The following is a 13,974-nucleotide window of genomic DNA, read 5'->3' on the forward strand; positions in this document are numbered from 1 at the left end:
AGCCAACCAGGCACCCCATAATGTATCCATTAATCTCACTGCTCATTTAAGTTTATTCTGAATTCTCACTAGTACAGATAATGCTATGACAAATATCTTTGTTCACAAATCTTTCTATAGATCTCTACTTTTCTCCCCTAAGGTATATTCCTAGAAGTGGAAAAAACTAAGTTAAAGGGCATCTTTAGGTTTTTCAATGTAAGTTGCCAGAACATGATCCAGAAAAACTGGGCCCAATGTACATTTCAGCTAGTAATTGTGGAAACTGCCCCCTTACTACCTTTGACAGCACAATTCAACTGCCAATTTGATAGGTTAAAATAAAAATACTATCTAGGGGCACGTGGCTGGATCAGTCAGTAGTACTTAGGACTCTTGGTCTTGGGGTCATGAGTTCGAACCCCACATTGGGGTAGAGTTTACTCAAAAAATTAGAAAATTTTATAAAAGAGTATATTGTGGTTTTTTTTCTTTTTTTTAAAAAATTTTAATTTTTTTTTTTACAAACCCTTGTGTCGAGGGCTGACTTTCAATAGATCGCGGGGAGGGAGCTGCTCTGCTACATACGAAACCCTGACCCCAGAAGCGGGTCATCTACGAATTGTTTAGCACCAGGTTCCCCACGAACGAACGTGAGGTTGCGTGACAGCCGAGGGGGCGGCCCCCTTTCCGGCCACGCCCTGTTTCCCGGGAAGAGGGGCTCTCCGCCCTGGACCCCAGTCCCGACGCGCGGCGGTAAAAGAGTATATTGTTTTAATCTGCATTCCTGATTACTTAGCAAAATAAAAATGTTCCTCATATGCTTCTTGGCAATTGTATTTCTTCCTTGAAAACTCTGATTAGTTCTCTGTCAGTAAGGCTTTTCTTTACTTTTCTTTTTTTTTTTAATTTTTTTAAATTCAAATTCAATTGGCCAACATTTAGTAAGTACATCAATTAGTTTAGATGTACTGTCATATGAAAACCAGTGGAGATGTAATCACTTATCAGTGGCTTCAGCTCCCCCTGCTGGCCAAAAGTTACTGATTAAGACCTAGATAAAAATAAACCGCACTTCTACAATTACATTTGACCCTCTTGAACGAGGGTTTGAAGCGCGCTAAGCCACTTACACAAAAATTTTCTTCAATAAGTATATTGGAAAAACTTTTGAAAAACTGGCAGATGAACCATATAGTCTATAAATATTAAAAAAATTAAGAAAATGTTAGGTAAATCATGAATGCAAAAAATGTTACATAGATACTAGTTTATTTTATCACTACCATATAATATATACAAATTTATAAATATTAAAATTTATTAAAACTTCTATACACAAACGCAGACTGTACATTATCTTTTCACATTTTTTTTAAGGTTTTATTTATTTATTTGAGAGAGAGAGAGCATGAGAGGGGTGCAGTCAGAGGGAGAAGCGGGCTCCCCACCGAGCAGGGAGCCCGATGTGGGACTCAATCCTGGGACTCCAGGATCATGACCTGAGCAGAAGGCAACTGCTTAACCAATTGAGCCATCCAGGTGCCCATCTTTTCACTTCTGATATCTAGTGTTAGTAATATATATAACATCTATAGCAATTTGTATCATAAAAGACAATACTGATGTAGATATTGATAGACACATGATTCATTTTATAGAGATAGTATAAACTGACAGCATCTCTACAGTACAGTCCTGTAAATGTATTTTATCTTCCTTATTTTTTTTAAAGATTTTATTTATTTATTTGACAGACAGCAATCACAAGTAGGCAGAGAGGCAGGCAGAGAGAGATGGGGAAGCAGGCTCCCTGCTGAGCAAAGAGCCCAATATGGGGCTCAATCCCAGGACCCTGGGATCATGACCTGAGCCGGAGGCAGAGGCTTTAACCCACTGAGCCACCCAGGTGCCCCTCCTTATGATTTTCTTAACAACATTTGCTCTTCTCTAGTTTACCTTATTGTAAGCATACATTCTGAAATACATGTAACTTAGAAAATAACGTTAATCAACTGTTCATGTTATCAGTAAGGCTTCTGGTTAACAGTAGGCTATCAGCAGTTAAGTTGTGGGGGAGTCAAAAGTTAAACATAGATCTTCAAGTGCACGGGGTTGGCACTCCTAACCCCTGCATTGTTCAAGAGTCAACTGTATAAGCGTGTCCATATTCGGGATTGTTGCTAAAAACACAATTTATATACAATGATAAAAGGTAATACAGTATGTGCCTAAACTCAACACAACAGTGATGAGAAAGGAAGGGACATCTGATCACCAGTAAAGCATTCAAAAATTATCATCAGTTTACTGCCAAATATACTACCTGGTTGGAACATCATAACCTAAATACTATTCATTTCCCTATGCTTTATTCTAATACTGTGAAAACATTCTAATTACCAGGTGATACTGGGTGGTCAGCAAATTGGCTTCTTTTTCAAAAGCAAAACTAAGAAAATGAAAACACCCATGCCCTTCATCATTCAATGGGAATTTATAAAAACCAAAAACTTCCTTGTAATCCTTATTCCAAGCTACACAGCTGCTCACACTGAAGAGGTTGAGTCCTAGGTTCCAAAGGGGAAGGCCAGGACTGGTGAGTAGTTGTAACTAACTCAGCTTTTCCACTCATACCCTCCTGAAGACTACTCCACAGACTGGGCCATGTAGTCCTTAGACCACTCATTCAGGGGCGCCTGGGTGGCTCAGTGAGTGGAAGCCTTTGCCTTAGGCTGCCGTCATGATCCCAGGGTCCTGGGTCCTGGACCAGGTCCAGAGCATCAGGCTCTCTGCTCAGCGGGGAGCCTGCGTCCCTTCCTCTCTCTCTGCCTACCTCTCTTCCTGCTTGTGATCTGTCAAATAAATAAATAAAATCTTAAAAAAAAAAAAAACACACTCATTCAACGCACATTCACTCAGTGCCATCACATGGCAAGCGATGATAAAAGGCAAGACACAGACCACCACTCTCAAAGGACTTGGAGACTAGCTGGGGGAGAAGCAAAGCTGCAATCCCCATACAACAGAAGTGCCAGGGGCGAGCACACACACCCAAAGACAGTAAGTACACGGCACACTCTTGGTGTCAGCTACTACCTGCTATTACTCTTATCATCCCTGTTATTAAAGATCTAGGGGCGGATGCCATTTTAAACAGAAGCAAGCACTCATGTGAAGGCCCAGGGGCAAAGAAGCAAGAAGCAATCAGGTGCACAGCAGCAACTGCAAGCAGGTCAGCGCCGTTGAGGGCAGGGTGCTCGGGAAGGAGAGAAAAGGTCTGGCAGGGGCCAGCCAGATCACCCAGGCCTGGATGCTTTTGCATTCGAGAATTCAAGAGCATTTGAATTCCACCCCAACATTTTTACAAAGATCACTATGGCAGCAACTTGCAAGACAAAGCAGACAAGGAGAAGATCAGAAGGTGACGGACCTCATGTGGGCAACAGGTGGCAAAGGTCTGAACTCAGGAGAGAGATGTAGAGGTAACTAAGGAAACATTACGAGTTAGGATCTCAAGAACATGGTGACCACTGGTCCAGAAGACGGAATCCTGACTTGAGTGACTGGGTGGGGGAATGGACCACTCACAGGGACATGAAGATGGGAAGAGGCTGGACTTGGGGGAATAGCTGATTAGGTCATTCTGAAAAGAGCATGGGACAACCACGTGGAGATGTCCAGGAGGCAACAGTATGCATGGGATCAGAGATGCTAAGACCATGGGAAGCTGGAAAAAACATAGATGCAAATCATCAGTATATGGATGGAGACTGAGACACAAACTTCTGTAAGATGCCCCCCACCCTGCCCCAGGAAATACAGAGGTTGAGAGGTGAGAGGGCCAAGGTACGGCAAACAGTGATAGAAAAGGGAAAAAAGTCTGCAAAGAAAACACAAAGAGCAGCCAGACAGGACAATGATGACAGAAAGAGTCGCACCCCCACTGCTTGTACCTGACTGTGCCAAACACCTCTCCATGCACTTTTCACGTATTAGCTCATTTCCTCCTCACAAGAGTCCTTTTCCCCATTTTTTAGAGGCAGTAACTGAGGCATAGAGATGTTAAATTATTTTCCTAACAGCACACAGTAGATGGCAGGGCTGAAATGTCAATCTAGGATTCTGGATCTGGAGTCTATGCTCTATTAGCACCCTTTACGTTCCTTCTCAGAAATGAAGACAAGAGGCCAGGAGAGACCAAAGCCACCACAGCCGGGGGAACGGTCCACAGTGCTAAACAGTATGAGAAGGGCTCAGAAGATGTGGGCAAAAAGGGATCCTCTGAATGTGGCAACAGGGATGAATCTGTAAGGATACACATAGGTAGAAGCTACCAGAGGACCAACAGGTGGTTGTAATGTAGGGATTCTGTGTTCTTAAAAAGTGAAAGAGACTTCAGTGTATTTATAAGCTGAAGCACAAGAGCCAACAGGGAACAGGAGGTGGAAAACTGGTTGGGAAGAGACAACTGACAGCCAGAGGTCCCTACAAGGAAGAAGAAAATAGCTCAAGAGGCCAGGGGGGCTGCCTCACAGGGGAAGAGGCAAGACAGATACAGGGATGTGCCCAAGAGGTCTTCTTTCCTGACAGGCTTTGTGTGCTCCCTGACCCAAGAGGCAAAGTCCCTGGGGGAAGGGCAATTACCTTTATAAGCAAGGCAGCTGTTTAACTTCTGAAGAAACCCCCACAGTAAGATGTTTTTAGAATTATAATGTTAATTAAATTTTTTATTTGACTCCTTTACCCCTGTTTTCACTCTCATCTGGCTGTCTCACTTACAATTTATGATCCAGGTTGCAAACGTTTTATAAGATGATTTTTAAAGGAAAAAAAAAATCTCGGGGCGCCTGGGTGGCTCAGTGGGTTAAGCCGCTGCCTTCAGCTCAGGTCATGATCCCAGGGTCCTGGGATCGAGTCCCACATCAGGTTCCTTGCTCAACAGGGAGCCCGCTTCTCTCGGCCTCTGCCTGCTTGTGCTCTCTCTCTGTCTCTCTCTCTCTCTCTCTCTGACAAATAAATAAATAAAAATATTTTTAAAAATATATATTTTTCTCAGGGCATCTGGGTGGCTCAGTTGGTTAAGCAGCTGCCTTGGGCTTGGGTCAGGATCTCAGGGTCCAGGGATCGAGCCCCGCACCGGCCTCCCTGCCCGGCAGACAGCATGCTTCTCCCTCTCTCTCCACCTGCTACTCTGCCTACCTATGCTCGCACGCTCTCTCTCTCTGTCAAATAAATAAATACAATCTTAAAAAAAAATTTTTTTTTCTCAATTTCTTCAAATCAGGTACGTGTATATATTTTTGGAGCTCCCAGAATTACTACGGCCACTCCCTTTATCCTCTGGAGCAAACCAGTCAACAAAGCCCAGTGCTGCTCTTCTACTCTCTACCTGACTTCTCTCCCCAGTGCCAGCCCCTACCTCTGTTGCTCTGCCTTGGCCTGGTCAGCACTCTCTGGCCTAGCTGAATGGCCCTTCCTCCCATAGTCAAAACAGTGACCCAACACTGTGAACTCCTTCACGTCAGGGTAGGGAGCTAGGAGAAGGAATTTAGGAACTGACCTCTGGTGACAACTCACAAAGCAATTTCACAATACGTATTTATCTAAAAACAGTCCCAGACCATGGTAAAAATCTGATGAAAGCAACGGACCCTTCCTCTCCATAAAATGCACACAAACAAAACCATATCATTTTGTATCAGACTGCCAGAAAACTGTCACTCTTCATGTATTTTATCCATACAAAAGTCCCTCCAGGAGTCATCACTAAAGATCTACTTACTTTTCCGTGGCAAATAATTTATATAAGCTTAGTTTGCTGGTATCCTAGCTACTCCAGAAAGAAAGTATTACAGAGGGGAGAGCTGCTGGAGGCTGGAACGAAGACAGTAACTTCATGACACTAAGGCAGGAGATCACGCAAGTGGATGATAACAGACAAGAGAGTATTAAGAATAACCCAAGAGTGGGGCGCCTCACTGGCTCAGACGAGCATGTGGCTCCTGATCTCAGGGTCCTAAATTTGAACCCCACATTGGGAGTAGAGATTACTTAAAATAGATAAATTAAAAAAAAAAAAAAAAAAAGAATAAGCCAAGAGTATAGAACACATACATACTAGTCTGTTTATAGAATATATTTTATGGTCTCCAAAGGCATATTATAGTTCGGCCCAGTACAGTAATTACTGGGCATAGTGAGGATCTTTAATAATTTTGGATACTTATTAAAAGATAAAAATTTCGTGCAGGATGCTTTCTTTAAGGCGGCAGAGAAGCATGTAATACCTTTAGAAAAACTTTCACCTAAATACTAACTGTTTAAGTCTTAATACTTGGAAGTTTCAGGACAAGGAAACTCTCAGACAAAGGTACATAAAGGCCAGTGGTGAAAGGTAAGGCGTAAAAACAAAACAGAAAGGTCAGCAGCCGCTGGATCATCAGGAGTAGATACACTACGTTAAAAAGTCTGAACTTTACTCTAATGGCACACAGGAAGGGAATGGAAGCAGAGGGCTGACCAAATCAGTCAGGCCACAGGAGGAACTTCCTCAAGGTCTTGCTATTTCTGGGGGTGACCCATACTGTCTATCCCGAAAATGACAATTTGAAAGCAAACTGTTAGAGGATAACCATGCCCGCTTCTTCAAATATGGCATCTGATTTCATAGAATACACACAGGGAAGAGGGGTGTTAATTCCTCATTGCGTAGCCTTAGCTCCCACACTCCTAGAAACAGACACCTGAGCATTATTCTTACAGATTAAAGAAATCCCAAAGTTCTACCAATTTCCACAAAGGATGAGACACAGAGAACAAGACTATAATCCTGACCTTAATTTTTCAATTTGGAATTTTACAAATACCTTAAAAAAAAAAAAAAAAAGAATCTAACCTTGTAAAGTTTTGATTTTATATAAATCTAAAATTTCAATGGCAACAAAAATCTATCCATGATAAAGATAAATCCAGGGGTCCCTGGGTGGCTCAGTCAGTGAAGCGTCTGCCTTTGGCTCAGGTCATGATCCTAGGGTCCTGGGATCGAGCCCCGCATTGGGTTCCCTGCTTGGTGAGAAGCCTGCTTCTCCCTCTGCCTCTGCCTGCTGCTCCCCCTGCTTGTGCTTGCGTGCTTGCTCTCTCTCTCTCTCTCTCTATCCCCCCCACCCTGTGTCAAATAAATAAATAAATAAAACCTTTAAAAAAAAAAAAAAAAAGATAAATCCATTAGAAGCCTAAAGAACTAATCTACTTCTTTAAATCATGTTACTAATTTGCACCAAAATTTTCATTTCCTACATACAGGTGTTGAGGGTCCCCATGTTGAGCAACAAGGCTACTGGATGTTGTTATGGGTTGAACTGTATCCCCAAAAAGATTTGGACTCCTAATGCCCAGTAGAGCAAAAAACGGGTCTTTACAGAAGTAATCAAGTTAAAATGAGGTCACTGGGGTGGGTCCTAATCCAGTATGGCTGTTGTCCTTTTTAAAAAGGAGAAATTTTAAACACAAAGACATGCACCCAGGGTGAACTCTGTATTAAAGACTGAAGTCATGTGGCCATGAGCCACGGGAACTACCAGAAGCTGGAAGAGAGGACTGAGCAGCTCCTGCCCTAGCACCTTCAGAGGAGGCAGGTCCCTGCCCTCAGACTCTAGCCTCCAGCACTGTGACACAACCATTTGTGTTGTGTAAGCCACTCACTCTGTGGCACTTTGTTATGGAAGCCCTGGCAAACAGATGTCACAAAGAGAATTAGCAGCCCATGTTTACTGAGCACATATGAAGTGTCGGTCGAAGCATTTTGCAAGCAACAAACTCATTTTAGTTCTTCCCAAGTCCACCAGGGATCTAGGTACTAGAATCATGCCCTTTTTATATATGAGGACACCAAAGTTCCAAGAGGTCAAGGAATTTGCCCAGCATCAGCCAGAGCCCTCACTCTTACCACCAGGCTCTAAGGAACTATTATTAATGGCAATGATTATAATAACTGTAGTAGTTCACTAAGCCAGATATGATGTCCCTTACAGCTATAATATACGCAACACTCCTGTGAAGTAATGTTAATATTCTTTCCAATACAAAGGAGAACTCTGAATCTCAGAGAGATTAAGAAATTGCCCAAGATCACACAACCAAGAACATGACAGTGTATCTAACTGCCAACATGAGAGAGTAAACAATGAAAATCTTTTTACTAAAACTTAAAGAGCAAGTAAAAATTGTAAATGCTTGACTCCTAATTCAATCCCAGAAATCCACATCTATAAGTTCAAAATTCTTTAAGATCTCAGGAGAACATGTATCCTAGGTGACAGCATCCTTTATGTATGTATCCCTTCAGCCACTGTTCAAGGGTTCTCTGCTCTCTCAGTGGCAGCCCTGGCTATTTCTCTGACTTGCAGACACTGGAGGAGAAGAGATGTTAAGGACCGAAATACTGTTTTTTAAGGGTTTTTTAAAATTTTGTGTTAAATTTTTAAATTCTGATACATTTTTATCCCCAGGGGTACAGGTCTGTGAATCACCCTGGTGATTCACAGACCTGTACCCCTGGGGATAAAAATATATGTTTATAAATTCTGATACAAATGTCACACAGTATAAAATAATATAATACAGAGAGAAGACTCCTTTCCACCCTGTCCTCGACCCACCTAGTTCCTAGACTTATCAGGTGACCAATGTCACCATTTTTTTAATTTCTTTTTTCCCATTTATGTATTTATATCAAATTAACTGATGTCACATATTTATTGCAAGGGAGAAAGTGGAGCACATGAGGGGTGTTTCTACTTATATTTCCATTTTCAAGGCAATCATGCATTGGTTTTAATAAAATTTTTAAAAAATTTTTTTAAATTTTTTATAAACATATAACGTATCATTTTGTTTATTCTTCTGAAGTGTTTTTTTTAATGCATATACACCAAGCCAATATGAATTTTCTTTATTCCTTTCCACCACCCCCTCAAAGCATAAAGGGTAATATACCACATACACTATTCCATATCTTCCTTTTATTTTATCACCTAACTACGTATCTTGGAGACCTTTCCATATCACATTGAATTATATTGTAATTCTGTCCTTTTGTCAAGAATACTTTTTTACTCTCCTTCCGTCATAGTTCAGTCCAGCACACCAGGCAACCAGCAATTCGTAAAGCTACCTGAGAGAAGCGACGGTGGTGCCATAGCACGTCCCAGAGCCCATGTATCCCTTCTCTGCTACCTCAACTTCTCTTCACTCTTGTCTCCAGGATGCCCATTTCTCCTCCTCCTCCCTTTTCCTCTTCCATCTCACCCATGCCTCAACCCTGACAACTGAACTTAGGGGCATCAAACGTTATCCACAGTGCTTAGTCATGGCTAGCAAGGACAAAGCTGTAGATCCCTGACATACAGAAGACGGGTAAGTAATCTCCAAGGGAATTCGTAATTGATAAGTGCGCCTTAAATTGAGGAGTATTTGTTTGGAGTTATTTTATTTGGAGTATTTGTTTGGAGTTAATCATCTTTGCTTTGGTACTTTGGTTTGCGAAAAGGGCGCATGATGGCGCTATTTTCTATACACACAGAAACAAGCACATACTCAGGTCTAACATGTAAGTAAAGCCTGACAAAACTAGAGTTCATTCTGAACAAGAAAATAAGAAACAAAGGATAAGAGCTATAAAAAATGAGCACTGTGGCTCCAAAATATACATTTTGTTAACCTTTTTTTAAATTTAAAAATAAGCACCTGTAATCTGAAAATACATCTAAGAAACATTTTAAGGATATTCACAATGAAAAAGAGAATAAAGTTCTCTCTCCCTTTTAATTTTCCATCCTTTATATTCAATGCTATCATCTTCCTCCCAAAAGGTGCCCTTTTCCTCCCAAAAGGTCTCCAACACAAGTTTCAAGGTTTGTTTTTTTTTTTTTTTTAAGGTAATAAAAGGAATAGAAAAATGTCAGCAAATAAAAAATTTGTTTAGACTCAGAAGAGGTCTCCCACTGATCAAAGGATTGGTAGGGAACACAAAATTAAGGCAGCCACATAACTAAATTCTTAAGTAGGTAACGCATCGTATGGAACACTGACTTCCATTCTGTTTTCCTGCCAAGCCAGAGGCCTTTCATACAACTTCAGGGTTACTGTGGAACCCTATCGTAACATCCCAGATTCGGAGATTTAGAGTTAAAATCTTAAATATAATATACATGTTAAATAGCACGGCTCTTTGTACCTAATACATTTGTTAAAACTAAGGTGACTAAAAAATAGTATCTGATATATTGGTCTCAATTTCTTCAGGTTTCTAGAGAACTCGTACCCATTTGGACCCCCTTGCCTACTTCTTAAAGATAAGAGGGGCCACCGGATCCTGGGATTAAACACCTGGTACCAGGGCGCCTGGGTGGCTCAGTCAGTTAAGCGGCTGCCTTCAGCTCAGGTCATAATCCCAGGGTCCTGTGATCGAGTCCCACATCGGGTTCCCTGTTCAGCAGAGAGCCTGCTTCTCCCTCTCCCTCTGCCTGCTGCTACGCCTACTTGTGCGCTCTATCTTTCTGTCAAATAAATAAATAAAATCTTCTTAAAAATAAATAAATAAATAAATGAAAATGAAAAATAAAAAATAAAAAAACACCTGGTACCAAAGACAGATACTTTTAAACAAGGTCCCAATTCTTATGGGTTCAGGACTTCTGGCTGGATTCCCCATGCAACCCCTCCAACTCTACAAAGAGAATGGCTAGAAACTGTGTCACTTTGGATTCCTTTATACTGATATAAACACTCCTTTCCAACAACAGCAGCTGAAACATAAATGAAGATGAGAATTCAGTCTACATTTACCTGAAGATTTCTTACAGTCCTATATTTAAGTTACCCAGACTGCGTTTATTCTCGGATTTATTTATTGCGCTAACTTGGAATTCCACAGGACAGACTACCTCACAACAGTCTTAACTACACTAGTCTCTAGCTCCAAAGGAAGGCAACCTGTGCCCTCCCGGTAAAGCTTTACCCTCTGTTTAGTCCTAATGGAAAGTCCTCTGGCCATCTCTGTACAAGAAATTGGAAGGAAACAACAGACAGGAGAACCATCATATCAATGAAGGCTTTTTCATCTAAAGATCAGCTGTCCACACTGCCCAAAAAGTTTATCCTGTGAGATGAAACGTGGCACAAAATGCTACCTGTTGAGAAAAATAGTGTAAATTCAAGTGCAAAGGACTAGGGGGCAGCAGGAGGACTCTCCCGACAGAGTTGTACACAGAAACCAACAGGTCTTAGAATGCTCTGATCTACTATAGGAAGTCTCAGGTAAACACAAGGTTAATGACACATCTTTTGTAACACATGAATCAGCTACAGATTTGCAAGAGTGGGACACACCCTAGTACCTATGACTTTAAAGCACCTGCTTGAAAGTGGACCTGGATGTCTGATTGCCAATCCATCCTACTGAGACTGAAACAGAATTTTGTAACTATGTGGGTTCTCATCATTTAAAGTTAAAAAGTTAAAAACACATCATTAAAATGGAAGTTAACTGAAGAACTTCACTAATACTTTAACACCAATAATCAAGAACAGGAGCAATACAAAGTAAGGAGTAACCAATCAGTCCTGGAAGCAAACAGAATAGTACTTTTGGAGGGGAAAGGAGTGTCAGGTAAGAGGGTTGAAGAACTGCAAATTCAAGGACTCAAATATTCTCAATTCCAAAGAAAAAAATAAATAAATAAAATGAGAACTGGAATTTTAAAAACAATACATCCTACCTTGAGAGGCATCCAAGTAGCATTCATAGTGTCAGAAGAGTTCAGACAATACTCAGAGATGAGCAATAAGGGAATCAGTAATCCCTCAGTCACCAAGTATGAGCAGGTAGGAAAATTTTTGGTCTCAAGAAGGTATCTGAAAGAGAGGACTTTCAATTAGACTAAAAGCTAACCAAGGATAACCAAATAGTTTAAGCTACTGGGACAGAAATTCAAAGTACTATTTGCATCACCATCCTAAAAAGAGGTACAGATCACAGTCCCCTTAGAAAAGGGCAAATGTGTCTATGTATATCTCCATATATGTAGAAACATATTTTACATAAAATGTGGATTAAATGTCTAACACATGTTTTAGATAACATAAAATTGCTTATCAAATCATCAGAAAACCAAAATCCCAAACAAAAAAAAATAAATGACTGTTCAGGGTACTTCAAAAACACTATTGAAACTGATCTGTTAATTGACCATCTAAAAAGACCCTTGCCACATTTAATTTTACTTAATAAAAAACTCTCTGATCATTCTAATTGTCCTAAATTTTATGAAATTTAAGTTTCAGAATCCATTCTACATGAAAAAGAAAATCTATTCTTGTTTGATACCCCACAAGCAAATAAAAGACCCTCCTTTACTAAAGATATTTAAAAGCAGACCAAACAACTTGATTTTGAGTTTGGGAGGGAGGTATGTTCGCGTGGAGGAAGGAGGATCGATTAAATGACCTCCTGTAGGATCCTTGTTCAAGTCCTAGGCCAGAATGAAAATTCCAGCTTAACCAGTTACTGCTTCGCTTAAAATGGAGGCTTGCCCGAGTAGAGACAAAAATAACAGCACCCCCCCCCCGCCCCGTAAAATAAATTTTGAAAAACCAAAGACTACAATGCCCTCGTTTTTAAGAAAAATTAAAAAATAAAAACCTCTGGAGTGGATTTGTTCTTGCTATGCGCTTGTCACTTCTGCTTCGAAGACTTGGCATCACTTTCCTTACCGCTCATCGGATTTTTGGGGGGATTGGGGGTTCCAGGGGGGGAGGAGTTTGACTCTTGACCTAAGTCTCAGGAGGTTTAATATCCCCTCCATGATCCCCACCGCAAAAGCCAGGGAGAGAAGAGAAAGGGGAGAGCCCGAGTTCCCACCCCTCCCCCCGCCTTGGACCCTAGTCCCAAACCTACCCCCGGCTCCTTCCTGCTGTGGGGCGACTCCCTCTGCCCCATCCCCATTGTTAGGACGGGGGCGAGTGGGGGAGTGGGCTCAGGGCAGAGCGCCTGCGGCCGTTGCCCCGGCTTGCTTCAGGAGGGGCGGCCCGCGGGATGCAGCTTCCCTTCCTCCCCGCGTCGGTCCGTCCCACCTCGGCTCGGCCTGGCGCCCCGGGCTCTGCTCGGCGCCCCCGGCCCCGGGCCCGGCCCCGGCCCTCCCCCGGGCAGCCAGGCCCCCCGGCCCCTCGGCCCGCAGCCCTCGGCCCAGGCCTTCTGGTGGGCGCCGGGCGGGGGTCCCGGTGCCCCACACACGCGTCCCCGCTCCCCCAGCCCAGCCGCTTCCAGGGCCCTCGGCGGCGCCCGCTCCCCGGGCCCTTCGGCCCCCAGCCTCCCCGCCGGGCCACCCCCTCAGGCTCCCGCAGTCGGGGCCGCCTCCCCTTCCCCACCATCATCCCTACCGACTCGTGCCCCCACCCCCCCGGGCACCAGTGCCAACGGCGGCTCCCCCGGCCCCGGACCTACCTGCACGGCTCAACCAAGCCTAGAAGTGGGGGCGGGGAATCTTCCGCCCTCCTCTGTCTCCCATTGGCCCTTCCGGGGCACATCGTGAGTGCCATTGGTTGACAGGGGATGTCCGTCAGAGCGCTGGGGCGGGACAGAGGGGGGGGGCAGAAGGATGCTGGTGCCTCGGCGTCTCAGTCTCTGTGTATCTCGCTGTCTCTGTCTCTGTCTCGGCTCTTGGAAACGAGAGGCATTTGGACAAGACGAAGGGAAGGGGGCCCCAGGCGGAAGGAATAGAAAGAGGAACCCCGTCAGAGCTTCCCACCAATCTACCACTCAAAGCCCCCCTAGTAAGTGCCCTGTAGATCCTCTTCTCCATCACCCCCAACCCCGGCCCCTCACCCCTGTAGGTTCCTCATCCAGGAAGCGACGTGATGAAAACTCTAGGCCGGAAGGCCACAGGGGGAGATTTTATGTATGTACATAAAATATACACATACCCATACTTACAT

At 43.1% G+C, this 13,974-nt stretch overlaps 1 protein-coding gene across 2 annotated transcripts in view; it reads right to left on the bottom strand.

Annotated features, from left to right (window-relative positions):
• The window catches only part of KANSL1 (KAT8 regulatory NSL complex subunit 1), a 182,916-nt gene extending 169,347 nt beyond the window's left edge, over positions 1 to 13,569 (bottom strand). The window contains exons 1-2 of one of the 2 annotated variants that reach the window (XM_032321011.1): positions 13,484 to 13,569; positions 11,760 to 11,895 (exon numbers count right to left, since the gene is read on the bottom strand). The gene's annotated coding sequence lies outside the window, so the exon portion shown is untranslated. Of the gene's footprint in view, positions 1 to 11,759; positions 11,896 to 12,937; positions 13,098 to 13,483 lie in introns of those variants that run through there. The other variant, XM_032321013.1, reaches the window with a different exon arrangement.
• Positions 13,570 to 13,974: the final 405 nt, after the last annotated feature.

The sequence above is a fragment of the Mustela erminea genome, chromosome 18 (assembly GCF_009829155.1).
Source record: "Mustela erminea isolate mMusErm1 chromosome 18, mMusErm1.Pri, whole genome shotgun sequence".
In the NCBI taxonomy this organism is placed as follows: Eukaryota; Metazoa; Chordata; class Mammalia; order Carnivora; family Mustelidae; genus Mustela; species Mustela erminea.